The 26,794-nt window shown below is 59.7% G+C and overlaps 1 protein-coding gene across 6 annotated transcripts in view; it reads right to left on the bottom strand.

The window, feature by feature from the left end:
• The window catches only part of ADARB1 (adenosine deaminase RNA specific B1), a 141,934-nt gene that overhangs the window by 67,304 nt on the left and 47,836 nt on the right, over nucleotides 1–26,794 (bottom strand). For all 6 annotated transcript variants that reach the window (XM_055313400.1, XM_055313404.1, XM_055313402.1 and 3 more), the window contains one exon: nucleotides 15,304–15,443. The gene's annotated coding sequence lies outside the window, so the exon portion shown is untranslated. The remainder of the gene's footprint in view (nucleotides 1–15,303; nucleotides 15,444–26,794) is intronic.

The raw sequence follows: 26,794 nt of genomic DNA, 5'->3' as shown, positions 1-26,794 counted from the left end.
CACAGCCCCGGCAAGGCCACCTCCAGGCCAGAAGAAACCTGGCACGGGCTTCCTCTCCACACCCCTGAGATGAGAAAATATGGTGTCTCCATCTCCATCCTACCTCTGACCTAAAGGAGACAAAATGTTTCACATCACACACACCACAATTTATAAAAAGTACATTCAGAGGATCCCCGGGGGGCTCCATGGTTGAGCCCCTCCCTTCGTCCCAGGGCCTGATCCTGGAGTCCCGGGATCGAGTCCCACGTCGGGCTCCCTGCATGGAGCCTGCTTCTCCCTCTGCCTGTGTCTCTGCCTCTCTCTCTGTGTCTCTCATGAATAAATAAAATCTTTAAAAAAAAAAGTGTATTCATAAAAAGAAAAATTTGCAAAGTGAAAAACTTGGATATATGCCTATATTTAAAATTCCTACAGAACGAATCAGATAAACCTGAAACCATAAGGCAGGGAAGCCGGGGGCCGGTGACAAAGGCTGTGTGGACTGATCCAAAGGCTCCCAGCTGGCGCACGGGGCACGTACAGGCTCCATGACGTGACCAATAAAAACCTAGTCCGTGTGTAGCTTCTCGAGGATCTATCAAAGTGGAAGCACACCAAAACCACAATGCAAGAGACATGCTAGCATTAAAACTTAATTTGGAAATTACGGTTAATGTCGTGAAAGACACTGTGGTTTGTGCGGAGCCTCCGCGGCCGCCGTCCTGGTCTGTGCGTCCTGGTGTCCGACGTCCTGGGTTGGCTGCGCCGCGTCCCCAGGGAGGCCGTTGTTCTGATGCTTTCTTAGATGCTGTATTTGCCTACTTGGCTTACAGGCATCGCAGGGAAAATCATCTTATCTGTATCTCCCTTACGGCCTCAGGGAGAGACGGCCCCTCCCCAGGGCCGGCCAGTTGTTAAAGACAGCAAAGGGCTCAGCCAGGAGTGTGTCCCTCTTGTGCAAAGAACCTGCTCACTTGAAGCCGATGCTCCCTCTGCTCTAGATCATTCCAGGGCCAGGTACCAGGCAACCAGAAACCACGCATAGCCCAGAGTCTGCCACCGTCACTCCAACGGCCGATCCTAGGCTGTGGAACCCCTAAGAGAGGCCCTGGCCTGCCTAGGCCTTCCCATCGCTCCTTCCTGCCCCCAGACCGAGACTGGTGCTCCCGGTGCGCCCCCCCCCCCCGCCTCTAAATGTGCGTAATCAAGGCGCTGGTCTCCCTCCCCATGACGTCACAGACGGCAATCCCAGGGGACAGGTGGGACAGCAGTACCGTTCTCAAGACTGGCCTGGTTGGACGATGCCAAGTCGCTTCGTTCCCTTTGACCCAGGGGCCATGCGCAGGCTATCACACAAGAGGCCAGCGCGCGGCCTGCGCGCCCTGATGACCTGCTCCGTGCTCACACAGGAGGCTGATGAAGCGGCGGCTCCGCACCCTCTCCCCTCACCTCGCACCCTGATCCTCGTTCCCTCATCACGGGACACAACGCAGCACACAGCAGATCCTCCTGGCGCAACAAGCGCCGCACCTTCTGCCTTCTGGGAAGCCAGAGAAGCTTTGACCCTGACGGGGCACACGGCGCCCCGGACGCGGTGGGCCTGCGCCACGGCCCGGGGCCGAGCCCCCTCGTGACGCTCCTGGGGTCCAGCGGAGGCCCCAGCTCTGTGTCTGTCTCATTTGTTTCTTCCTCCTTCCCAATTCTTCTTACCTTTAGAATTATTTAAGAGAAGCATAAAAATAGAATGCCTGGTTCATGAGAATCAAGCAGCTCACGGCAGGCCGGCAGTGATTGAGTGCACCGACACGGTCTCTGCAATGATTAAACCGACAGTTTATTAGGAAATACTTCGAAGATCTCTTCTCCAACTTTAAAAGTCCATCCATTTCTGACTTCAGCTGCCACAGCTCTGCGAGTTAATAGCTGCGGAATCCTAGGAGAATGTCATAAATAGCCGTACACCATTTAGCATCTGACATTCCTGGTGCTTCATTAATTTTATTTTTATCTATGTCCTCAGAGTAAAGACTCTGAAATTTTATGTTCCTAGAATATTAATTAATGAAAAAAAACTCTTAAAAACTGTTTTTGTCTTATAAGAAAAAGGAGTTAATTCCATTAGAATCCTAAACTCTGTGAATTGAGTCCGTTATTAATTATGACGTAGAATCGGCACATGCAAAACTGCAGCGCTACTTAATATTAAGGCGCCTCAGAATCATCTGTTAATAAGAAACACAGCAAATATTCGTTCCTTCATTCAACTAGTAGTGAACACCTGCTCAGTGAGGGTGAGGACTAAGCCAGGTGCTGGGCTGCAGGGGCTGGGCTGCAGGTGCTGGGCTGCAGTGCTGGGATACAGAGGCTGGGCTGCAGGGGCTGAGAAGCAGGGGCTGGGCTGCAGGGGCTGGGCTGCAGGGGCTGAGATGCAGGGGCTGGGCTGCAGGGCCTGGGCTGCAGGGGCTGAGATGCAGGGGCTGGGCTGCAGGTGCTGGGCTGCAGGGGCTGAGATACAGAGGCTGGGCTGCAGGGGCTGAGAAGCAGGGGCTGGGCTGCAGGGGCTGAGATGCAGGGGCTGGGCTGCAGGGGCTGGGCTGCAGAGGCTGGGCTGCAGGGGCTGAGAAGCAGGGGCTGGGCTACAAGGGCTGGGCTGCAGGGGCTGGGCTGCCGGGGCTGGGATACAGGGGCTGGGCTGCAGGGGCTGGGCTGCAGGGCCTGGGCTGCAGGGGCTGAGATGCAGGGGCTGGGCTGCAGGTGCTGGGCTGCAGGGGCTGAGATACAGAGGCTGGGCTGCAGGGGCTGAGAAGCAGGGGCTGGGCTACAAGGGCTGGGCTGCAGGGGCTGAGATGTAGGGGCTGGGCTGCAGGGGCTGGACTGCAGGGGCTGAGATGCAGGGGCTGAGATGCAGGGGCTGGGCTGTAGGTGCTGGGCTGCAGGGGCTGGGATATAGGGGCTGGGCTGCAGGGGCTGGGCTTCAGGGGCTGGGCTGCAGGGGCTGGGATATAGGGGCTGGGCTTCAGGGGCTGGGATACAGGGGCTGGGCTGCAGGGGCTGGGCTGCAGGGGCTGAGATGCAGGGGCTGGGCTGCAGGGGCTGAGATGCAGGGCTGGGCTGCAGGGGCTGAGATGCAGGGGCTGGGATGCAGGGGCTGGGATGCAGCAGTGATCACAGCACAAGAGCATCTGCCCTCACTGAGCTTCTGTTGCAGGGAGGCCAGGACGGGCGACAGGAGCACCCTGAGCCATCAAATGGCCTCATATGTCCAAGCAGGGTGGGTGTGACCCAGAAGGTGCCTGAGGGCAGGAGGGCAGCGGCGGGCCTGCTTTCCCATCTGGAGAAGACGACAGTGAAGGCACCAAGGAGCCAGGACGAGGTACCAGGAGCAGAGCGGCCTGAGGGACACGGTCAACGACTCTGCGGTGGCCCTGGCACGGCCGGGGAACAGCCAGGAGGCCGGGCTGGCAGAGGCTTGACCAGGCGGTCCCCCTGCCCAGGAGTTCGAGCCTGGTTCTGGCCAGCGTGAGGGACAGATGTGGGGCGAGGGCTGACGCACGAAGCCCACTCAGGAAAGTGGAGCAGATGCCCAATGGCTGAGGGCAGGTGATGGCAGAGGCCGGAAACCAGCACCCCGGATGCAGGCTGCAGCACAGGAGACAGGTGGCCAAAGGGGACAGAAGACACTGGGTGGCCATGGGCTGTGGCCTGGGAGCCTGGAGACCTGGGAAGACCATGGGGGGTCAGGAGCCAGGGGCCTGGTTTTCCGTCTGCAGTCAGAGACGCTGCAGACCCCCAGGAGGAGATGCTGGGCGGACCCAGGGTCCCAGGCTGACAGGGGTGTGGGTGGGTGAGACCCCAAGCCCTGAGAACAGATGGAGCCCAGGAGAAACCAGGACCGAGCCAGGACTGCTGCTCCTGGACGGGGAGGATGGGCAGGAGGCTGGCGAGGGAGCAGCCACTACGGCGGAGTGTGGAGCATGCGTTTACCGAGTGACCGTCACCTACACCGCACGTGGACTGGCTCACTTAGACGTCACCAAATGTCGGCAGGGGAGCCTCTGAATGTCTGCCTGAGGCAGCCTGCAAACAGCCACTCATTCTTTGCTCTACAGCGACCAAGGATGTGCCTCAGGTCTCTGTGAGTGGAGCTGGGCAGTGTCCAACCCATACAGCTGTACAGTGCGGCCGTGATCAGAGCTCGGGGGTCACCAGCACAAAGCCCAAAGCAGGGCCCGCTGGTGGAAGGCCCACCCCACCGCCCGCGGGCCCGGGGACCTTGGGCAAGTTCCCAACGTCGTGCTTCCTCCGAGTCCTCAGGACCACACAGAAGGCAGTGACGACGCACGCCCCAGGCTCGTGGGGCTCGAGGGAGGACCGGGTGCGGGACACGTGCCCACCTGGGCTCCGCCTGCCGTCGTACCATCAGCACCGCCGCTCCGTACACGGAGCCTCCGGCCGCAGGGGCAGGGCAGCTCATCCGAGGTTACACGCCGGGTAGGCGGCGGCCGCGCCCGCGTCCGGGAGCCTGGGAATCGGGGCCGAGCTCTTCACTCCCCTACGAGCTGCCCAGCTAGAGCACACGCGACGGCTCGGCTTCATGTTCTTATATGTTACGACTCCGTACAATCTGAAGTCAAAATAACATACACGCAGTTCTTTAACACGTCTCTATTTCCTACGTGAAAATGGGTTCAAACAGATGGAGATAAGAATAGTTTACGTCTACTTGCAAAACTCCTCCACTCAATTAAAATCGTAAATTCAATTAAGCTTTTCCCGTTTTCTTCTAAGGTAACTGTACCAAGGAATTTTAAATTAAAGTCAAAACCTACATTTCTCAAATAAATATAGCAGATGTTGGATTTGACAGGAAAAAAAAGGCAAAAAAAAAAAAAAGGCACTTGAGTTGAAGGTCCTAAAATTAGCTCCAAAAACCTAAACAACCTAAAGCTAAGGAAGCAGCCACAGATGGTGGCCCACAGATGGCTCAGGTGGCCCACAGATAGCCAAGGTGGCCTAGAGATGGCCCAGGTGGCCCAGGGATGATTCAGGTGGCCCACAGATGGCCCTGGTAGCCCAGAGATGGCTCAGGTGGCCAAGAGATGGCTCAGGTGGCCCAGAGATGGCCGTGGTGGCCCAGGGATGATTCAGGTGGCCCACAGATGGCCCTGGTAGCCCAGAGATGGCTCAGGTAACCCACAGATGGCCCAGGTGGCTCAAAGATGATTCAGGTGGCCCAGAGATGGCCCTGGTAGCCCAGAGGTGGCTCAGGTGGCCCACAGATGGCTTAGGTGACCTACGGATGGCTCAGGAGGCCTACGGATGGCTCAGGTGGCCCATAGATGGCCAAGGTGGCCCAGAGATGGTTCAGGTGACCTATGGATGGCCAAGGTGGCCTACAGATGGCCAGAGATGATTCAGGTTTCCCAGAGATGGCCCTGGTGGCCCAGGGATGATTCAGGTGGCCCAGAGATGGCCCTGGTAGCCCACAGATGGCTCAGGGGGGCCACATAGGGCCAAGGTGGCCTACAGATGGCCCAGGTGGTCCCGAGATGATTGAGGTGGCCCAGAGATGGCTCTGGTAGCCCAGAGGTGGCTCAGGTGGCCCCTGGATGAATGCTGGCAACAGGGAAGAACTGCAGTCCGGCAGGCTGGGGCTATCAGGGAGAGCTCTGCACGCCCGCCACACTAAGAAAAGTCTGAAAGAAACACTACGATCAAGTCTGAACAAGAGCTGGAAACCAACCCGGGGGATGCAATCGATAGCCGCGGTTTAAGGCGGATCTCTGTAAAGATGACTTTCGAAGCACCCTTTAAAAACAATGCTTACTGTTGCTGATTATTAAGGGACAAAATAAAACACGAACCTTTTGAAATATAAAGTAAAACTCATCGGTCCCTCAAAAAAGAGAAAGTGGCTTTACTCAATCAGGACTAGAACCCCCCCCCTGTGGCTGACTTCACGTATTTATGAACGACTTAGGGCTGTGTGTGTGCGTGTGGATGAGAGAAGCAGCATAAACGGAAGTGCGGAAAGCAATGGACGACGTGGACAAAAACGTTGGACCTTACTGAAAACTCACGCAAGAGTCAACGGAGAAGAAAACAGCTCAAAGGGGGTTAGAGACGCGGCGGCCTGGACCCGCGGAGCGCAGAGCCAGAGGCACGCGGTGTGCAGGCCCGAGGGCTGGAGCACGCAAACCAGGACGCGCTCAACGTTACCACGGAGGAAAACGTCCCAGAAATAAAGATCCTCACCGGCCACCGGACAGCCCCCCCCCCCCCCGTGCATGGATGAAAAGCAGAGAAAACTCCCGTTCTTCTCAGCATCCTACTGAGGTTCATGAACAAAGGAATCTAAGGGAGTCCAGACCGGCACAATCTAATTATTGAGGAGATAAAGTCAGGCCGGAGGACGGCCGAGCAGTATTAGAGAGTTTTCTGGTTCCCACTGAGCTGCTGGTCAGCGGTCGCGGGCAGGGGGGGACGGTTCGACCCTGCCCCGACCCCGCGTCTTCCCAGGATGACCTCCTGGTCCCGCTCCGTCCTCCGCGCGGCGCCCCAGCTCCTTCCCGCGGCCGCAGCGCAGGGGCCGCTCAGGGGACAGGGGACAGAGCCCCGGCCCTCCCGGCCGTACCCGCCAGGTTCTACTTAACCACCACACGCTCAGAACTTGACGGCACAGACTAATTTTTTAATTTATTTTTTGCATTTTATCTTAACTATTCTAAAATAGTAGAATCAAAAGACGATGTTACACGTAAACTATAGGAGCAGAATTATAACTGTCTGAATGCTGGGACACACGGAATTGCACCCTCCAATTCCACGACACGGGCAAGCCCCCCGCGCAGGCTCAATTACTACTGTGCAGCTTATAAAGTGCCCGGTAACATGCAATTCACCAAGCGCGTCCCCCACGGAACCACGTCGGTGATAAGCGCTCCACACCCCCGGCCCAGGGTCCGGGGACCAGCCTAACGGGGTCGGGGTCAGCACGGCCGGGAGACCGCAGCTCCAGGGGCTCCAGGGGCAGGACGCGGTTCCCAAGATAGCCAGCAGAGGAGCGTAGCTGCCGGGCCCGTCCCCGCTGCCCAGCCCCGCGCCCTCCCCTCTGGCAGGGGTGCGACAAGAGTCAGACGATCGCGTCCTCGGTGTCCCTCGTGACGACAGTCAGACACATGACACGGTCCTAGACGATGAGATATAAGGGAAATATGACAGAGACTTCTGGAATGTCCTGGTGAAAGGGACAGACGGGCAGCACTGCCTGCCCCTTCCCACTTATTCCTGCCTTGAATACAGATGATACGGCTGGAGCTGCCGCAACCACACTGCAACCATGAGGGAACGCTGAGGACTTCGCCCCCTGACGTGCTCGTGCTCTCAACCACCTGCAGCAAAAACCAACCTCTGCAATCCTTACTAGGACATAAATGAATCCTGGCTCAGCGGTTTAGGCAGCACTTCGGCCCAGGGCCTGATCCTAGAGGATCCAGGATCGAGTCCTGCATCAGGCTCCCTGCAGGGAGCCTGCTTCTCCCTCTGCCTGTGTCTCTGCCTCTCTCTGTGTGTGTCTTTCATGAATAAATAAATAAATAAATAAATCTTTAAAAAAATTTTTATTTAAAAAATGACACAGGGCTCCTGGGAGGCTCGGCGGTTTAGCACCTGCCTTTGGCCCAGAGCATGATCCTGGAGTCCCAGGATCGAGTCCCGCGTGGGGCTCCCTGCATGGAGCCTGCTTCTCCCTATGCCTGTGTCTCTGCCTCTCTCTGTCTCTCATGAATAAATAAATAAAATCTTAAAAAAAAAAGGAAATAAATGAATCCCCATTAGTGTAAGACACTGTAGGTCACGTGTTCTGTGTCTTTCACCCAAAAGCACTCCTAAACACACTACAAGGCCAGGATAGTGCGAAGTGAGCTCAAGTTGCTGCCTCTGAACTGAAGGTCAACAGACGACATCTAAAATTTATAAACCAAGAATAAAATAAATAAAATAAATAAAATAAAATAAAATAAAATAAAATAAAACAAAATAAATTTATAAACCAGAAACCAGCAAGGTCATTAAATAGAGACTAAAGTACGGTGGGGCCTGTGGCCGTCTTCGCCCAGACGTCCACGCCCCCTTCCCCCGTGGGCATAGCACCCGCGTGGCCAGCCAGCAAGCATGACATTCCCAGCCCTGGTGCGTCTCGTCGTGGTCATGTGATGGCAGTCGTGTGCACTGGGATGAACACGCGCAAACCCCTGGGGAGACGGCACAGGCGCACCCTGCCGCAGTGTGGACAGCGCTTGGGCCCAGGCCCCCTCCACACCCCTGCCCTCCCCCACGCCCCTCCCTCTGCACACCCACACCGCCAGCTGCTGGACCCCACGGCCCCCTGCCCACGTCGCCTGGAGAACAGCAGGAGACCTGTCAGGCCCCGGCTCACCTGGACCGCCGGCCACCTCCCTCTTGCCCCCGCTTTCGTCACTGCAGCTGCAGAAGCCACTGTCCCACTAGGTTACAGAGGTTACAGCCCCGCCCAGGCCCCCCGGAGCCGCTCTGCGGTGAGCGTGAGACCCCTGCCCCGCTCCTCGAGGCCCAGAGGGCACCCCCGTGCTCAGCCCCCGGATCCCAGGAGCAGGAGGGCGGCTCGCGGCGCCCCAGTTTCAGTGCACAGCTGTGCTGGGGGCGCCCGGCACCTGCTAGAACCTCGCGGCGGGCCTGGCGAGGTGCCCAGGGCCCATCAGCTCCCCTCCCTCCTGGAGCGGCAGCCGCCCACACGCGTACTGGTCTTTCCACCAGTCCCGCCCTGGGAAAAGCCTCCGTGGGCACAGAAGGAACGCGGAGGAGAGTACAGACGTCCCTGCCCCCACGGACACGTGGCTGCCCCCACGGACACACGGTCACAGACAACCGCGGGTTTCCCGTCACCCCCGAGCGCGGCCGCGAGAGGACTGCCAGCCAAGTCCGAACGACCGCAGCGATCCGTGGTTTCCCACCCAGCAACGTACAGGCCCCTGGACTCCCGTCATACTTTTGTGGCTAATGATGTATTTTTTTTTTGTCCCTTTGGAAACGTAAAGCCACAGCACATAAAAACTGGGAACACAACCACTTCTTAGAAACATTTCAAACTTGATACTGTTTAAACTAAGTTTTACTCAGATTTTTTTCCATTTTTTTGGATGGAAAATAATCCCAAATCGCTACTGTCCTGCTCCCGCCTCCCCCGGCCCCAGCGGGTGGCCTCACCCGCACCCCAGGCCCGCTGCTGCCCCACGGGGCCTGGAGATGAGAAGCCAGGCCCTCCTGGGTGTGCTGCTGCCCCCCCCGGCCCCTCCCCAGCACCGTCCGCACCCACCAGGCGTCAGCTGCACAGGGACCGTCCATCCTGTCCCACCGTCACCCCTGGGGCCTCGGTCAGCACCTGCCGTGAGAGTGGGCCCGGCGTGCAGCCCAGATCTGTGTCTGACGGGGCCGCGGGCTCCACAACCTGCAGCTCCCAGGTGACAAACCCCGCAGCTCTGGGCCTCGCTGCTGCAGACACGGACTCGCCCATCCGCACCATCCTGCACCCTCCCTGAACCTGGCGCGTCTGCAGCTGCCGCCGGGACGCTGGGCGTGGGCTTCAGCCCCTTCAGGAGGGGCCTGGGAGACCTGCTCACACGCGGAGCAGAAGCCAGAGCCGGGCCAGCAGGAGGCCTGCGGAGGCCCCAGAGGCCCCAGCCCGCCCGCGGCTCTGCCTCTCCCACTCCTCCTCCAGCTGCAGGCGGCCTGGGTTACGGGCCCTGCCCGCACCAGCTGCAGGATGGAAGGGGTGAGGCTGCCGTGCGCGTGTCCCTCAACCCATCCTGCTCCCGCCAAGCGCCACTGTAGCCGGTGGCCTCGACTGTCCAGGCATCTTGGAGCGGAGCGCTCAGCTTCGCACCCCCGGCCTGCGTCACCCAGGACCCTCCCTGTGGAATGTGAGGGGATGCAGAGGACTGGGGACGTCCCCCGAGGCCCCCGCTGCCCCTGCGCTGTCACGTGACCTAGCCAGCTCCCATGTGTCTGACCAAGGGTGCAGGTAGACAGTGGGCCTGTGGGCTCAGGGCAGCCGCTCTGGTCTCAGCCTCCGACCCCGCGGCCCCGTCCCACGGCCCCCTCCCCGTGGCCTCACTGTGAGCTGGATTTTGCCAGCTTCTGTGTCCCCAGCCCTCTCCATCCTCAGGACACTTTTCCTAGTTGGTCCCGCTGTGCCATTTCCCCTACGTCACCACGTCCTGTAGGCCACCTGCACCAGTTCGTGGTGCTGGGGTCCCGGTACCAAGCCCGCTGTCAGGAGGGCGCTCTGTGAGCTCAGAGCCGTGGGCAGGGGGCCTCGAGTGCAGGGACACCCCCTGGCCCAGGGAGCCACCGTCAGGGTGCAGCCGTCCAGGGGCCCAGACGAGGGGGCCCAGTCAGGCCCCACGCGGCGAGCTCACCCCGGCCAGCAGGGCTGCAACCCTCCGTGCAGAGCCGCACGGCGAGCGGTCCAGGCTCTGTGGCCCGTGCTGCCACCGCTGCTTCCCTTGTGGTCCTTACAGATGCGAAAGCCATTCCTGGAGTGGGACTCCGGCCTTGGGACCCTCGGCCACCTGCAGGGGGGCTTCACCCTGGCTTCCGGGGTGTGCAGTGGCCGAGGCACCCGGGGTTCGGCTCTTTGGCTCGTCGCCTGCACCCAGGCGGGCCCTGAGGAGGTGCCACCCTATTCCTCACCTTCACGCGTCCATCACAGGGTGACGGCTCTGTCCTCCGGCAGGCGGTCCACGTTTGCTGGATGAACGCTCACCTTTCACGTGTTTATTAGCCACGTAAGCTGCGTCATCTTCTGTGAGAAAACTAAGCAAATGTTTTGCCCCTAATTCCACTGCACTGTCTTCCTTATTGACCTGTGAGAATTTTCATGTGTTCTAGACTCTGGAAACTGAGCCAGGCCCCATCAGCCAGGCTCCTCCCTCAGGAGGCCCCCATCAGCTACAGGTGTAGCAAATTGTCTTCCCGGTGTGTGGAACTGGCGCGTGGTGTCCACACCCTGTATAATCCCCTCCCCTTGACAGGTGGAGCCGTGACTATGACGGATACACCGTAATATAAACCGAAGGTTCACAAAGTTAAATCCCTACTCAGCCGACCCTGCGTTGTGGGTGGGCCTGCCCTAATCAGGTGAGCCCTTAAAGGACACAGGAAGTGACGGTGACACTCCCACGGCCAGGAAGGGGCCAACTGCATGTTGTGGACATGGCCACTGGGCCGGGAACACGGGGGGGTCCCTGGGATTGGAGGCCCCAGCCCTGCGACCACAGGAGCTTGTGGGGGAGACCCCAGAGCTTGCAGGACACTGCGGCCAGTGAGCCAGTGTGGTCGCAGGTCCTGCTGATGGGTGTGCAGCAACAGACCGCTGACCCACAGGTACGCTGACTACCGACGGCTCGAGGGTCAGAAGCCGGGGCCACAGCTCTGAGTGCACCCCCCCGGACAGCCGTCCCATCCCAGCAGGGCAGGGCGCTGGCCCTGGGCTCACAAGTGCATGCAGGCGCCTCCCCACGTGGGATGTGGCCGGCACTGTTTGCGGCGAGCGGCGGCACCCAGGTCTTGGGCATCCCAGGACTCTGCCTTAGGGAAGGAGACGCCGTGTCAGTGGCATGCGGCCCTCGCGGCCCAGGAGCCAACACCTGCGCTGAGGCACACTCCTCCCTCCCACCGTGTGGGTGATGCCCACCCCCGCAGGGACCCGCTGTCCGTCCCCTGCCTAGAGCTGGACGGGACAGCCACACAGGCCAACCTACACCTGCAGGGTCAGCTCCGAAGAGGCGGCTCGTTCCCACAGACCTTCCAGGAAGTGGGTGTGTGTCCCGTCCCCCTGCACAGGGCAGGGCCTGCCCTTCCTTACTGGCCCCACCCCTGCCCACTGCACATCCAGCTCAGCATCCTGTTCCAGAGCAGGAGTGCCGGTGAGAGCAGCTGCATGCCCTGCCACTGCGGAGTGCGGGAAGAGCAGCCCGCCTCCTCTCAGCGGCTGCCCTGCATCTGTGAGCACCTGAAACACAGCCGCAGACACACCATCCCCGCCAGCTGGATGCCGGGGGACACACCATCCCCGCCAGCTGGATGCCGGGGGACACACCATCCCCGCCGGCTGGATGCCGGGGGACACACCATCCCCGCCGGCTGGATCCCGGGGGACACACCATCCCCACCGGCTAGATCCCGGGGGACACACCATCCCCACCAGCTACATGCCGGGGGACACACCATCCCCACCGGCTGGATCCCGGGGGACACACCATCCCCACCGGCTGGATCCCGGGGGACACACCATCCCCACCGGCTGGATCCCGGGGGACACACCATCCCCACCGGCTGGATCCCGGGGGACACACCATCCCCACCGGCTGGATCCCGGGGGACACACCATCCCCACCGGCTGGATCCCGGGGGACACACCATCCCCACCGGCTGGATCCTGGGGGACACACCATCCCCACCAGCTACATGCCAGGGGACACACCATCCCCACCGGCTGGATCCCGGGGGACACACCATCCCCACCGGCTGGAGGCCGGGGGACACACCATCCCCACCGGCTGGATCCCGGGGGACACACCATCCCCACCGGCTGGATCCTGGGGGACACACCATCCCCACCAGCTACATGCCAGGGGACACACCATCCCCACCGGCTGGATCCCGGGGGACACACCATCCCCACCGGCTGGAGGCCGGGGGACACACCATCCCCGCCAGCTGGATCCCGGGGGACACACCATCCCCACCGGCTGGATGCCGGGGGACACACCATCCCCGCCAGCTGGATCTCGGGGGACACACCATCCCCACCGGCTGGATCCCGGGGGACACACCATCCCCGCCGGCTGGATCCCGGGGGACACACCATCCCCGCCAGCTGGATCCCGGGGGACACACCCTCCCCACCAGCTGCCGGGGGACACACCGTCCCAGCGGCTGCTCCATGCTGGGGTGCTTCTGGCCCCCTGCGGGCAGACGGCAGTCCGGCAAACAAGGAGCCTTCCTGCACTGGAGGGCTGACGGCCCGCGCGGGCAGCGGCTCAGGATCACCCAGCCCAGACCCTCGCGGCATCGTTCCTCCATGTTTCTAACGCACACCCGCCTGCACACCCGTAGCACCACGCGGATGCCGGGAGGGGAGGACCAGCTCCTTTCAGAAGTCTGCCCTGCGCTGTGAGCACCTGGGGAGATGCCCAGGTGCGCACCGCCCGCAGACTGGGGCCCAGGCCTGTGCGGAGTCACGATGCGCTGACTTCTCTGCCCGGCCTTCCTTCTTGAGGATATGGTGCGAATTAACAAGGTCGTGCCGCCTACGAGCGTCATCCAGAGCACGATGGAGGAGCTCACGAGTATCTGTTACAGAACAAACGTCTGCGTGGGTCCAGTCCCTGGGCCCTCTGCAAGGGGAGCAGCAGGGCAGGTGCCCCAGGAGCACCCCGGGAGCACCCCGACGGCCCCAACTGCAGCAGACGCAGGAGAGCATCTCCGACATGTCCCTCTGGGAGGACGGTGACTGTAGCCACCCTGCTGGAACTAACGTGAAGTGACCACTGCAGGGCTGCCGGGTGCCCTGGGAAAGGGCCGCAGGGCGCGCCTACCGGTGAGGAGAGCTCCCCCCGCAAAGGCTCGGTTCAGCTGCAATGTTTCATGTTGGCCTCTCCTTTCCAACCACTCTGAAAAAGGAAAGTTGTAATACGTCGGACCGTCGCCACAATTCTTTGTGCGATAATTATACCTCTAGCAGTTGTCGAGTCAGTAAATGCAGACCTACTGGATTTTGTTATTTTTTTAAAGATTTTCTTTATTTATTCACGAGAGACACACAGAGAGGCAGAGACACAGGCCGAGGGAGAAGCAGGCTCCATGCAGGGAGCCCGATGTGGGACTCGATCCCGGGACTCGGGGTCACGACCTGAGCCAAAGGCAGATGCTCAACTGCTGAGCCACCCCGGTGTCCCAAGAAATACGAAATTTCTCCTCTACAGCTAGAACTAAGGGACAGCCCATAGAAGGAGACCCCGTGGGTGGAGGACCCCGTGGGTGGAGGACCCCATGGAGGGAGAGGTAGCCCCCGGTGTTGCAGTATTTATAATTACCAGGCCTTTCATTCTGCTTTCTCAGCACGTGCTTTGGAGCCCTCCTCTGGGCCTCGTTATTGTTTGGACGCCTTTAAGGACAATTTATTTCTGCAAAGGATTATAAATAATTCACCTCCCCAATGCACGCATTACATAAAAACCCCTGCCATCTCACGTATATGGCACGATGAATGCGGCCGCTCGCTGCCATGGCATGAAAGGTGGTCACAGACGGCACGACTCCCAGCGGGGCTGAAGGACAGCGTTTCTCGCAGCCTCAGGCAGCTGTGCGCTGCTCACTACCTCTCGATATCCCACCACTAATCCTGCTCGCGAGAGCCGGCTGCAGGGAAGCCCACCCCACTGGCGCAGCAGGGGGCCAGGGCCTTAACTCGGCCCTCTCCGGACGCTCCGGCTCCCCTGCTGCAGAGGGGGGTGCAAACTCTCCCTACCCCCTGGGAGCTAGTGTCCTTACGTCCCTGATTCCCTGACGGGTGCAGACACGGGGCCTTCCCAGGCAGCTGCGGGTGACAGCAAGCACCCCTACCGACGAGCCCTGCACGTGCACCCCCAGCAACGGTGAGCCCCATACCTGCACCCCCCAGCGACGGCGAGCCCTGCACCTGCTCCTGCCGGCCTCACCCCAGACGCCGGGCACCTGTCCGCACCTACAGAACGAGCGAGCGCAGGGGCACCCGGCACCCCCCTGCCAACCAGCTCCTCATCCTTCTTCCCCACAAGACTCCCGTGAGTGTTGAGAACTCTCCTTCCTTGAAGCAGTCACTCCGCAGGCCGTGATCTCACATGGTGCTAACTTAACCGCGACTTTAAATTTGCCCCGCACCCCGACTTCTCTCAAGAGCAGATGCTGAATCACGTGACAGTCACCAAAAAATCAAGTACTAAACACGTTTTCTTGTAACCACCTCAAAGGAGGTAACGTAGAGTAGCTGAGCACCGGCCGGGAGCCACGGCCGCCGGGGGGCAGCAGCACGTCGCCCCAGCCGCGGCCCGGCTCGCAGGTGGCCTGGGCCCGCCACACCCGGAGAGAGGCAGCAGCACGATCCAGCACGATCCAGCACGGAAGTTACTCCATCAAACACACTCGAGAAGGCAAACGGCTTTAATTACTCCGTTTACAGGGAGCAGAAGGTACTTTCTAATCAGTCAGAGGTGAGCAGATTTTTGCAGGCGTTTACCTTACCTTAGATTAGGCTGGTGTCTGCGTGTGCTGGGACCCGGGCAGAGCTTCCCTGGGCGCAGGCGGGGCCGGGCGACCCCGAGCGCACGGGTGTCCCTCGGTCCCTTCGTCAGCCTGCCGTGCCCAGCGGGAGAGGCTTCACTCTGTGGAACAGAAAGATCCCATTACTTTGCCTTTTCGACACGTCAGATGTGAATTCTAATAATAAATACCGTTAGTTAAAGATCCTCTTCCTAAATACAGGCTTAAATCATTTTTAAAATACTTGGGCAGCCCCGGGTGGCTCTGCGGTTTAGCGCCGCCTTTGGCCCAGGGCCTGATCCTAGAGTCCCGGGATCGAGTCCCACGTCGGGCTCCCTGCATGGAGCCTGCTTCTCCCTCTGCCTGTGTCTCGTGAATAAATAAAATCTTAAAAAAAATAAAATAAAATACTCTTACGCTTCCCTAAAGCAGATACATACTAACGAGTCACACCCGCACCCTGACCGCCCCAAGAGGCGGGGGTACCCGCACCCTCCGGCCCGGATCTCCGCTCCCCAGCTCTCCAGCAGGCTAGTGCAAACACACCAACCCGCCTGCTAAGGACGGAGGCCTCAGACGCACTCCCGTGTGGACCGATCACGGTCTGCATCACGCGTGTGGCCCGCCACTCTGGCTGCGTACAGACCTCACGAGTGCCCGGATGCACGCCTCCCCGCCCTCCGGCCCGGCCCAGAAGCCCAGGCCACGCGTCCATCTGCAGGCAGAGCATGTGAAACATCTCCGTGCCACTTCCTCTCAGCAGAAAAACGTCACCTCACAACTCATTAAAGAGAGTATTTCAACATGCTTATGTACTGACAAAACCTAAATATGCCACGTTAACATTTTCCTTTACGAAAACAAACCGATACCACTCGAGGGGAAAGTCTACGGTGGGGCTTCTCCAGCACAGAGCCGCCAGCCAGCATCCACGGGAAGAACGAGCGGGTCTCTGTGTGGGCGCCCGGAAGACCAGCAGGGAGTGTAGACAGGTGCTCGCTGAACAAGGGGGGGGGCCCTAACCGTGCAGACTCGGTGTGGTCACCACAGACCTCCTCGGGGCCCCGGGCGTTACAAGTGGCCAGTCTCAGCCCCTCCACATCCCTCAGCTGTGACTCGCCTCGATTCATCCGTACCATGTGTCAGCAGGTGTGCGAGGACAGGTCTGAGGCACGGTCCCCGTGTTGTACGCTGCTGCCCCCAGCTCCAGTGGGAACTCACAACAACGACCTATTAGCCTGGGGTTACAGGTCTCACAACTGTCCTCTCCAGCACGGAGGCTTCGAGGCTGAGCGCACAGGTCCATGCACATGGCTGCTGACCCCATCAGCGCCCCGCGGACCTACCTCCACACCCAGGCGAGGAGGATGAAGGAAACGGCCCCACCGTGTGCCCCCCCCAATCCTCAACGCCACCCCCACCTGGTCAGTGATCCTGCCAGCAGCTCCTGACCTGGCTGGAGGGTGTGCAGGAGACACAGCAGCTCCCCTAACAAAGAACGAAGAACAGGACAAGGAGCCCCCCGCGATCCAAGGAAGAGGAAGGACGATGTGCTAGACAGGTCAAATGTCACTGTGCCAACCAACATCCACACAGGGCACAGATCAAGGGAAACACAGGGAGCACACGACCAGCATCCACAGAACCAGGTCCTAGTGTCCACATGGTGACCTGCCAGCCCAGAGTGGAGACAAAAGTCTGACCCCTGTTGTCCACTGGAGGGACCGTGCCCGGGAGGGACCAGGGACAAGGCCCAGGAGGGACCTGGGACCAGGAGGGAGCAGGGACCTGGAGGGACCAAGGACAAGGAGGGACCAGGGATCAGGAGGGAGCAGGGACCTGGAGGGGCCAGGGACAAGGAGGGACCAGGCCCAGGAGGGGCCAGGGACAAGGCCCAGGAGGGACCAGGGACAAGGCCCAGGAGGGACCAGGGACAAGGCCCAGGAGGGAACAGGGCCCAGGAGGGACCAAGGACGAGGAGAGATGGGACCAGGAGAAACCAGGGACAGGAGGGAACAGGGACAAGGCCCAGGAGGGGCCAGGGACCAGGGACCAGGAGGGAGTGGGACCAGGAGGGACCAAGGACCCGGAGGGACCAGGCCCAGGCCCATTCCGAAGACAGCCCCGCAGAGCTGACCCAGGGAGCTGGACTGGCGTGGGGAAGGGTTCTGCAAACTGCAAAGCTTAAACAAGAAGCACCGGAATGGTGTGACAGGAGCTGCCACATGCCCAGGGGACTGCTGCGTTGTGGGTTCAGACTGCAAGAGGCAGCCTTGGGACGCCACCTGGCCCTGCGGCTGCATCGCTGAGCGCCTCCAGGTCCTGCCACAGTGACGCAGAGGATGGCACCGCGAGGACTGAACAGAGCAGGGGTCACAGAGAGCTTGGCCCGGTGACAGTGAAGGTCACAGCAAGAACATGACAGGCGGTTGGCAAAGACGGAGGAGGCTCTTGTCACAGGGGCAGCAGGGGACCCTGGCCGACAGAGAGCGGGGAGGAGACACACAGAAGCCTCCGCCCCGAGGGCAGCTGCGTCCCAGCACGCCCCGCACCCGGGGATGGACGACCAAGGACAACCAGAAGAGTCTCTGCCTGTTTGGAAGCTGGAGGTATTCCTCCGGGTAACCCACAGCTGAAATAATCACACTAGGAAACAGAAACTACGAAAACTTTAAAAACCAGAGAGCACACGTGGACTTGAGCGGCGTGCAGGTGGGGCAGCGCACCAGGGACACGTGCGGCCCCACGCTCACCCCTTCAGGAAAGGGGGCACATCGACGAATCCCCACCCGGGCGGGTCAGTACAAGGAGAACAAAATTAGCCCAAAGGAAGCGGGAGGGGGAAAGGAAGTAATTAAACCCGCACTGATCACACGCAGGAGCGGGCATATGGGGACAGACGCCGGCACGCAGGACGGGGAGAAGCCCCACATCGTCCTGCTCTGAAGGGCAGCGGGGGGCCAGGTGGCCTCCTTTATGTGCCACCCCTGCCGGCGCCTCAAGCGGTCCTTTCAGGGCGTCCCTGAGTCTCAGCAGGCTCCGGGACCCCAGGGTGCGTCGGGCGGAGGCGGGAGGAGTCACCGCGTGCCGGCCCTTCGGGGGCTGCCGGCTTGGAAGACTCTCCGCAGGTTCCGTGGCTGCGGCCACCCAGCTGGGGTCCACGCAGGACAGAGCCCAGGCCGGCCCCGCAGAGGTGCCCACCTGCCCCTCAGCAGGCCGCCTCTGACGAGGTGTAAGGACAAGAACTACGACCCCCAGCTGCCCACACACGGCCACTTCCACTCATCTGAGGCCCCGGTCCCACGGAGCACGGACAAACCATCCCCTTTACACCCTGCCCCAACCCCTGCCCCGCGGGGTCACCAGCAAAACCAGATGGTGGCTGTTCCAGGCCACTGAGTTGTGCTGTACGGGGCGGGGGTGGGGGTGTTAGGCAGCAAGAAACACCAGGACAGAATTACCACTCCAAATTCACACGATGTTAAAAATATAGTAAGAGGGTATTAGGAACCGCATTTCAAAAATTCTGTAGACTTAGGTACAATGAGCACATTCTATGAGAAATACCATGTAGGAAAACTGACGCAAGAAGAAATAGAAACTCTGACTACAGGACAGAGAACAAGCACCAGGAAGCAAAAATCATGTACAAAGTATCAGCCAAACCAACTCACGAATGCAGACGTAAGAATCCTAACTCAGTCCAATAGTGTCTTTAAAAGCTGACGTACGGGGGATCCCTGGGTGGCGCAGCGGCCTGCCTTTGGCCCAGGGCGCGATCCTGGAGTCCCGGGATCGAGTCCTGCGTCAGGCTCCCGGCATGGAGCCTGCTTCTCCCTCTGCCAGTGTTTCTGCCTCTCTCTCTCTCTATCATAAATAAATAAAAATAAATCTAAAAAAAAAATAAAAGCTGACATATGATCCAGCTGGATTTACTCTGGGAACAGGAAAACGAGACAGTGTATGTAAACCACTAGCGACCCCTGCCACACTAGCACCCCGAGAGAGGCGTCCAACACACCGGTGACGCCACGGAGTCTGACGGCGTGGGGACGCACGCTTCCGCGGGCCAGGGCGGCCTGGGCGGCAGGCGGGTCGGCAGGAGGCCACCATCCAGCAGCACGAGGGAGGCTCTGACAACATCTGTGTTCCGGGTGACAGGGACTCACGCAGGAACCGCAGACCTCACAACAGCACACTAGGAGATGACCGGGTAACGGGACCCAGGAGGCCCAGGGAGCAGGAGGGACCGGGGAGCAGGCCCAGGAGGGTCCGGGATCTTGGTCCACACGACGGAGCCAAGCAGCGCTCCATCACCTGCGTGCAGCAGGGAACCGGCAGCACCACCAGCCAGCTGCTGCAGGGGGACAGGGGAGCTACTGCGCCCGCGGTGCCCCCGCCACAAGCCGGGGGTGGAGGTCCCACACCTCCCGCGAAACACAGGAGACAGGGCCCCAGGAGGGAGGAGCACGAGGAGCCGTGCTCTCCGGGCAAGAGGCCGGTTTCGGAGCAGGGCGGGGTGGGGTCAGCCCCCTGCCCTCTCCGCTGCCATCCACCCCGGGAAACAGCCGGGCCTGAGCTGACCCGAGAACCCGCAGGGGGAGCGGAGGCCGCGTGGGACCAGCGCGGCGGCGGCTCGGGGCCCCAGCTCCTGCCCCGGCTCTGCCAAGGGGTGGATGGCAGTGCCAGTAAGCAACATGAGAGAATCGGAAAAAAAGAGGAAATCTTAGAAGACAGGTGTTTTTCAACTGTCCGGAGCTATAAAAAGCTCCAAAGTGTATCGACTACAGTCCTGGTATTTCTACGTCAACAATGACCAAAGGGTCCCCGCGACCTGACCCTTCAAAGGGAGAAAGTTGATTCTGCTTTAGGAAGGACGCGGCAGGGGGGGGGGGATCTTCCCGCGGCCAGAGGAGAACGTAAACCGGCAGAGCGCGGGGCGGCCGTGAGCGCTGTGGAGGGGGCGCCCGAGGGGGCCGCGGGGGAGGCCGCAGGCCCCCCTGCTCTCCGCTGCTTCTGGGAAGGAAGAGACGCGCTCTAGGCCAGGGGTCCCGCTTTAACACTTTTTAAATATTATTTAGATCCCACTCAGGAGGCGGTCTGCGCAGCACGTGCTCTGGGCCCCGGAGAACCGTGTGTCCACAGCTCCTGAGCAGGGTCCAGCTCGGCCGGAGGAAACGGGCCATCCGCGGGGACAGCGTGCGGCCCTCCCCGTCCAGATGCCTCGACGCGACGCGGGGGCCGCCGCTTCCACCACGGAGCCCCGTGCGCTTGCCTCATCCCCCGCGTCTGGGTCTCACAGGCACCGACCCGGACCTTGTCGTCTCTTCTCACTGAAATCAACCAATTCCGTGTTCTCGGCAAGCAGGGCGAAGGAGCTTTGCCCCATTAGGAAGATGACTTTAGGGATCCCTGGGTGGCGCAGCGGTTTCGCACCTGCCTTTGGCCCAGGGCGCGATCCTGGAGACCCAGGATCGAATCCCACGTCGGGCTCCTGGTGCATGGAGCCTGCTTCTCCCTCTGCCTGTGTCTCTGCCTCTCTCTCTCTCTCTCTCTCTCTGTGACTATCATAAATAAATAAAAATTAAAAAAAAATCTATTTCTAAAAAAAAAAAAAAAAAAGGAAGATGACTTTAGAACGAACCACGGCGGAGACAGCACGGATGACTCTCCAGGTGACCGCGCTGCGTGAAACAGGCCACACGAGACAAGCACCGACTCCCTGACCCCACTTGTGTGGAACTCCAGGAAACGCAGAGGGACCTATCCCCGCAGAGGAGAGGAGTGGCTGTGGGGGGTGGGGGAGGATGGAGGGCTGGGGGGCTGGGGGGCAGGGGACCTTCAAAGGCGACGGGCACGTTCACCATCCGCACCGTGGCAGTGGTCTCACCAGTGTCCCAAAACCCATCAAGTGGCACACGTTAAAATACGTGCGTGTGCTGGTACATCAGTTACACCTCGAGAAAGCTGGCTTTAAAAAACACTACTTTGTTTTACATTATAAAACCCCTCATCTTGGGGCTCCTGGGTGGCTCAGTGGTTTGGCGCCGCCTTCGGTCCAGGGTGTGATCCTGGGGTTCCGGGATCGAGTCCCGCATCAGCTCCCTGCATGGAGCCTGCTTCTCCCTCTGCCTGCGTCTCTGCCTCTCATAATCAAATAAATAAAATATTTTTTAAAAAATAAAACCCCTCATCTTATTTTTTGAAGGGAGTTGGTAAACATTATCGAAAACATTTTTATGACCTGAGGGAGAACATTGCTTTTTTAAACTCTGAATAATCTAATGTTTTATGGGAAATTACAGCTTGCTGCAAACATTAAAACAACGCGTTAAATAGGCCAGGGACTTCTCCCCATCCAGCTCCATTTGCTGTTGCATAATCATTCCCAGAGGGACCCAGTGCTCCCAACGCTAGGAATGAGCTCCGCGTCGCCACAGGGAGAGGGCCCCTGGGGGTGGAGACGGACACGGAGACACAGAGGGCGAGCGGAGGGCGCCTGCCTGAGCCTCGCTCTGCACCTGCTCTCGGGCCCTCGGCTCGGGCGGGGCGCGGGACCCTGGGTGCTGCTGCAGGGTCATCACCCCAGCCCGGCAGCGGAACGTCTCAGCCCCGGTCACGGAGGCGACTGCTGGAATCACCGGGATGGCAGGTGAAGGACAGACCAGAAGACGTGGGAGGTGCTGAGCCCTCCGTGCCCTCGGCACCTGCTCCCCTCAGGACAACTGTGCGCCCTTTGGCCACACACACGCTGAAACAACCCAGAACGGCCAGCAGGGAGCACGCAGGTGTGGCAGCGGGGCCTCCACCTGGGGCGCCCCGTCCGTCCTGGGCCGCCCCACTGCGGTGGGCTCGTGCACCAGGCAGCGCAAGCGGAGGTCTGCCCACGGGGAGTCAAGGCCTCTTTCCGCCTGGTTAGCGTACGGCGTATTATTAGGCGTCCACACCTCTCGGGGGGCGGGAGGGCCTGCGGCCTCTGTCTCCCATGACTCACGGGGTTACCTGTGTCAGAGGTCCCCTCCACTGACACACGATGAGCCACGTTATTTCTATGATGACTTTAGGGAGTGATTTTTCCATGAAAATGAGGTCTCTTTTTGCCTAATCATTGCCAGCAAACAAATAAGACCAACAGAAGAGCATTTCAGGCCCCAAACCCGGGTGCAGCACGTGAGCCGTGACCCTGGGGCTCCCCCGGCCGGCAGCGCACACGCCAGGGGCGGGGGTGGGGGACATGCGGCCACAGAGGCACTGGTCAGCCCACCTTCTCCCATGAGACACTCGGACTGGGTGACACAAAGAACAAATCAAGAGAAACAAAACTCTCTCCACAGGCTACACGACAAGGCCGAGTAAGAAAAGGAGAGTGACGGGAAAGATGATCCCGAGAGACTTTCCGAAGCGGAGGCTGCAGCCCTGGGCCCTTGGCAGGAGCACGCGGAGGGCTGCAGGCGGCCCCGGGCGGGACCCCGGCGGGGCAGCTCCAAGGCCCCCCCAGACCCCAAGGTCTGGAAGGATCCGTAACCCCTAAACTTGCCTACAACCGTGTCACCGATGAACACGGCACCGGCTTCTCCGATCGGCAGGCACCTGTTACGTAAACCTGTGACGTTCTCAACGTCTTCCATCGGATTCGTGTCAAACGAACACGTTTTCAGAAGTTCTTCATTAAAAGTCAAACGAGTGTGATGTCTGTATTTAAGCAACGTCGTCAATTTAAACGCACTCGGTGACGTTACCAGACGCCGAAAGTTAGTGTAACAGCATCCACTGCAAGGAGACGAACTGTCTAAATAAAAAATGTTAATCTTTTTTTATAGAAGTCTCTCAAATATATCTTCTTGTTCTGTTACATAAGGCAGACTAAATGTGAGTTTTTAACCAGAAGATGCCCGGGGATGAGACAGGAAAGCAGCCGGTCCTCAGACGGAGGCCACAGCTGGCCGGGCACCGAAAGCAGCCGTGTCAGGACACGGAACCGAGACGCCAGGGGGCCGAGCTCTCAGAGGACCCGCCTGGAGCCACCACGGGCCGGCACCACGGCCCTGGACGAGTGAGCTGCCCCCGTGTCCTCCTCCCCGTGATGTGGGCGTAAGAGCAGCCCTTCCCCCGCGGCTGCCGTGGGGATCCCACGAGCTGGGGACGCCCGGGCTTGGAGCCCACCCGGCGGGCGCACAGTAAGCAGGACGGGAACGTCCACGGGGCAAAAGCCGTAATCACCCGTGGTCAGGGTCCTTCACACTTGCACCTGTGAGACGGTGACGCGCCCAGGGGTGAGCCGAGCACGGACACCGCCACCCGCTGCAGGCCCGCGGCGGGGCACGGCACACAACACGAGCTGCCCGCGTGGGGCACCTCCCATGGGAACGCCAGGAGTGACCTCCTCGGGTCAGGGCTAACCCGGCCCATGCCCAGGGGACTCCCAGGAAGCAACCTTGACGACGGTCAAAGCAAGGAACGGAAGGTCTCTGGTGAGATGTTGCCATAAGCCGATCTCCGTAAAGCTCCAAATCGCACCACCCACCACCCAGATGCTCCACGATGTATCCAAATGGACCTCAGGAAAGAGCCTTCCCCAACGAGTGGTCCACGGACGCGTGGCAGACGCAAAACAACATCCTCTCTGGAAAAATGCACCGTCATCGGAGGCCTCAAAGAATCCATACACGTGGTTTTCCAAGGAAGATGAGCAACCGACCGTCAGAAAGATAATCCCACAAGGAAGTAGGGTCGGAAGCATGAGCAGCCTAAACGAGAGACCCCAGGAACAGGCCTTCGGATGTGATGGACCTGCCAAGACCCCACATATAAAATTACTGGGTACGTAAGAAAAATAGATGCGGGGCCAGCACGGCAGCTCAGCCCGTTCAGCATCTGCCTTCGGCTCAGGTCCCGATCTCGGGGTCGTGGGTTCGGGTCGCGTGTTGGGCTCCCCGCTCTGCAGAGAGCCTGCGTGGGACTCTCTCACCCTCTGCCTCTCCCCCCACTTGCGCTCTCACCCTCTCTTGAAAAAACGAGAAACAAAAAAAAATATATATATATATATATATATGGGAAACAGGAAAACAAACAGTACCCAATCAGGCTTGGAAAAGAATAAACCTTCTATAAATAAGAAACATTAAAGACTAAAATTACTAAAATTACAAACTCTAAGCTGGGTTTTAACATCATACTAGACACAAAGAGAGGATGAGTGAACGGCAGGGGGAAGCTGCGGAAGTGGCCAGAATGCAGCCGGGGAGAGAGGGCCAGAGGAGGGAGGCCGACCCCACGCCCAGGCGGCCCCCCAGCCGACCCCCCAGCCCACCCCATGCAGAGGAGACCAAAATAGCTGCCGCCCAGACACGTCAGGAGCGGGAGCCGGGGGAGGTGCCCAGCTGGGCGGGCGAGGCTGCGGCCTCAAGCTGCCGACCCCCCACGACCTCTTCGACCTCTTCGCGATGAGAACACAGGAAGGGGTTTCCCTGCAAATCCCGCTGACCCTCGTGGGGACGAAACCCTAAAGGGGACGTTTCAGAAGAAGGGAAGTGATCTTGCAGAGGACACAGTAACAAAAGGAATGACGATAAAAGCGAGTGGCACGTGGAATGCGACATTTCTTTTTTCATTTTTATTTTTATTTTATTTTTTATTGGTGTTCAATTTGCCAACATATAGAGTAACACCCAGTGCTCATCCCGTCAAGCGGCCCCCCTCAGTGCCCTATTCAGGACGGCTTTAATGTGGACTCTCTGGTATTTAAGGAAAGGTTTGTTGTTTGTTTGTTTTGTTTTTTAAAGAGTGCTTTAAAGTCTTCAATAATCCAAATTGGTATTTTCCTAAATCTCCACTAGGACAACGAACCTGATGCTTTTCTCAAAAAATATGATCAAGGCGGCTCAGGTGGCTCAGCGGTTCGGTGCCACCTTTGGCCCAGAGCGTGACCCCGGGGTCCCGGGATCGAGTCCCGCCTTGGGCTCCCTGCATGGAGCCTGCTCCTCCCTCTGCCTGTCTCTCTCTGTCTCTCATGAATAAATAAATAAAATCTTTAAAAAAAAATATGATCAGGGATCCCTGGGTAGCGCAGCGGTTTAGCGCCTGCCTTTGGCCCAGGGCAAGATCCTGGGTCTCCAGGATCGAATCCCACGTCGGGCTCCCAGTGCATGGAGCCTGCTTCTCCCTCTGCCTGTGTCTCTGCCTCTCTCTCTCATTCTGTGTGACTATCATAAATACATTAAAAAAAAATTTAAAAAAAAAAAAAAATATGATCAAACTGTGAAAATACCGAAAACAGAAAAAATAAGCAAGCTGATAAAACGAAACACATTTTTGTTTTTGTTTTCTGCCAATCATGAGAACAGAGCAAGCACACAGAGGTCCCTCCCACTCCGTCCCTTGGGAGGGGCGAGGGCGACGGGGCCGGTGACAGCTGGCGGGCGTCCTCGGAGCTTCGCGCCTGCCCTGAAGTTACCGTGAGCAGAGGCGGCGTGGGGAGAGGCGCACGGCAGCTCCGCAGCCTTGGGGGGGTCCCCGCGCACGAGCACGGGCGGAGGAACAGCCGCCGCGCTCGCAGGTCCGGGCCTCACGTCCACGAGAAAGGCAAAACCGTGGTCAGAATGGTGGGTCTCCAAGCCCACGCGCCACCGTCTACGACGACACACGCGGTATTAACCCGGCGCTGGGAAGGGCCTCGGGCGCACCCTGAACGGACCCACGCCCTGTCCCCTCCTCGGCACTTACCCGACGCTTCACGGGCCTCGTTTCTGCAGCCGTGGCCGGTCGGCGGGAACCTGCGACGTGACGCGCTGGGAGCGTGAGCACGCGGACCTCGTGAGCCGGCGCTCGTGGGCTCCAGCTCGATTCCCAGCAGCAGGGCCGGCGCCTGGGGCACGGGGCAGCTCTCTACCATGACAGCCGGGTCACCGCGACGTCCCCCGCACCATTCTTGCTCCCGTCACTGGGACGTCCGTCGTGCCTTATGGCTTCATGCGGGGCTATGATGGGCTCTCCGCGCGCACAGTGAGAATTTCATCAGGCTTTTTAGCCGCAATTTTTCAATAACTAAACCTGCCGGTGCCGTGAATCATCTCCAGCCTCGTTTCCAAAGAGACGCAAAGAACTCCCCCGCCCCCCAGCGTCGATAAGGCCGTGACACTCACCGGCAGCCCTCTGACTCGGCCTGAGGCTGCCCGGTCTCGCCCCCGCTGCGAGGCACGCGCGACGTCCGCACCGATGGGACATGAGGCGACAGGCGCGAGGACAGCGCGTCCCGTGAAGGATTTATACGACAAAGTTACCGCAGCTGGCTCCTTGCAGCCCTTCCCAATTCTCGGATGACGCCGAGCGGTTTTTCCACCAGAAGGGAAGAACCACCGCGTTAAGGACGTTCAAGGTACAGAATCCTGCCCCTAAGAGCGATTACGAAGGCCTCGGGGCGCCTGGGCGGCCGCGTCACGAGCATCCGACTTCAGGTCGGGGTCTCGGGGTCGGG

This window comes from Nyctereutes procyonoides, unplaced genomic scaffold (assembly GCF_905146905.1).
Source record: "Nyctereutes procyonoides isolate TBG_1078 unplaced genomic scaffold, NYPRO_anot_genome, whole genome shotgun sequence".
In the NCBI taxonomy this organism is placed as follows: Eukaryota; Metazoa; Chordata; class Mammalia; order Carnivora; family Canidae; genus Nyctereutes; species Nyctereutes procyonoides.
Note: the sequence above shows the minus strand (reverse complement) of the source record. Positions and strands in the feature narration are given on the sequence as shown.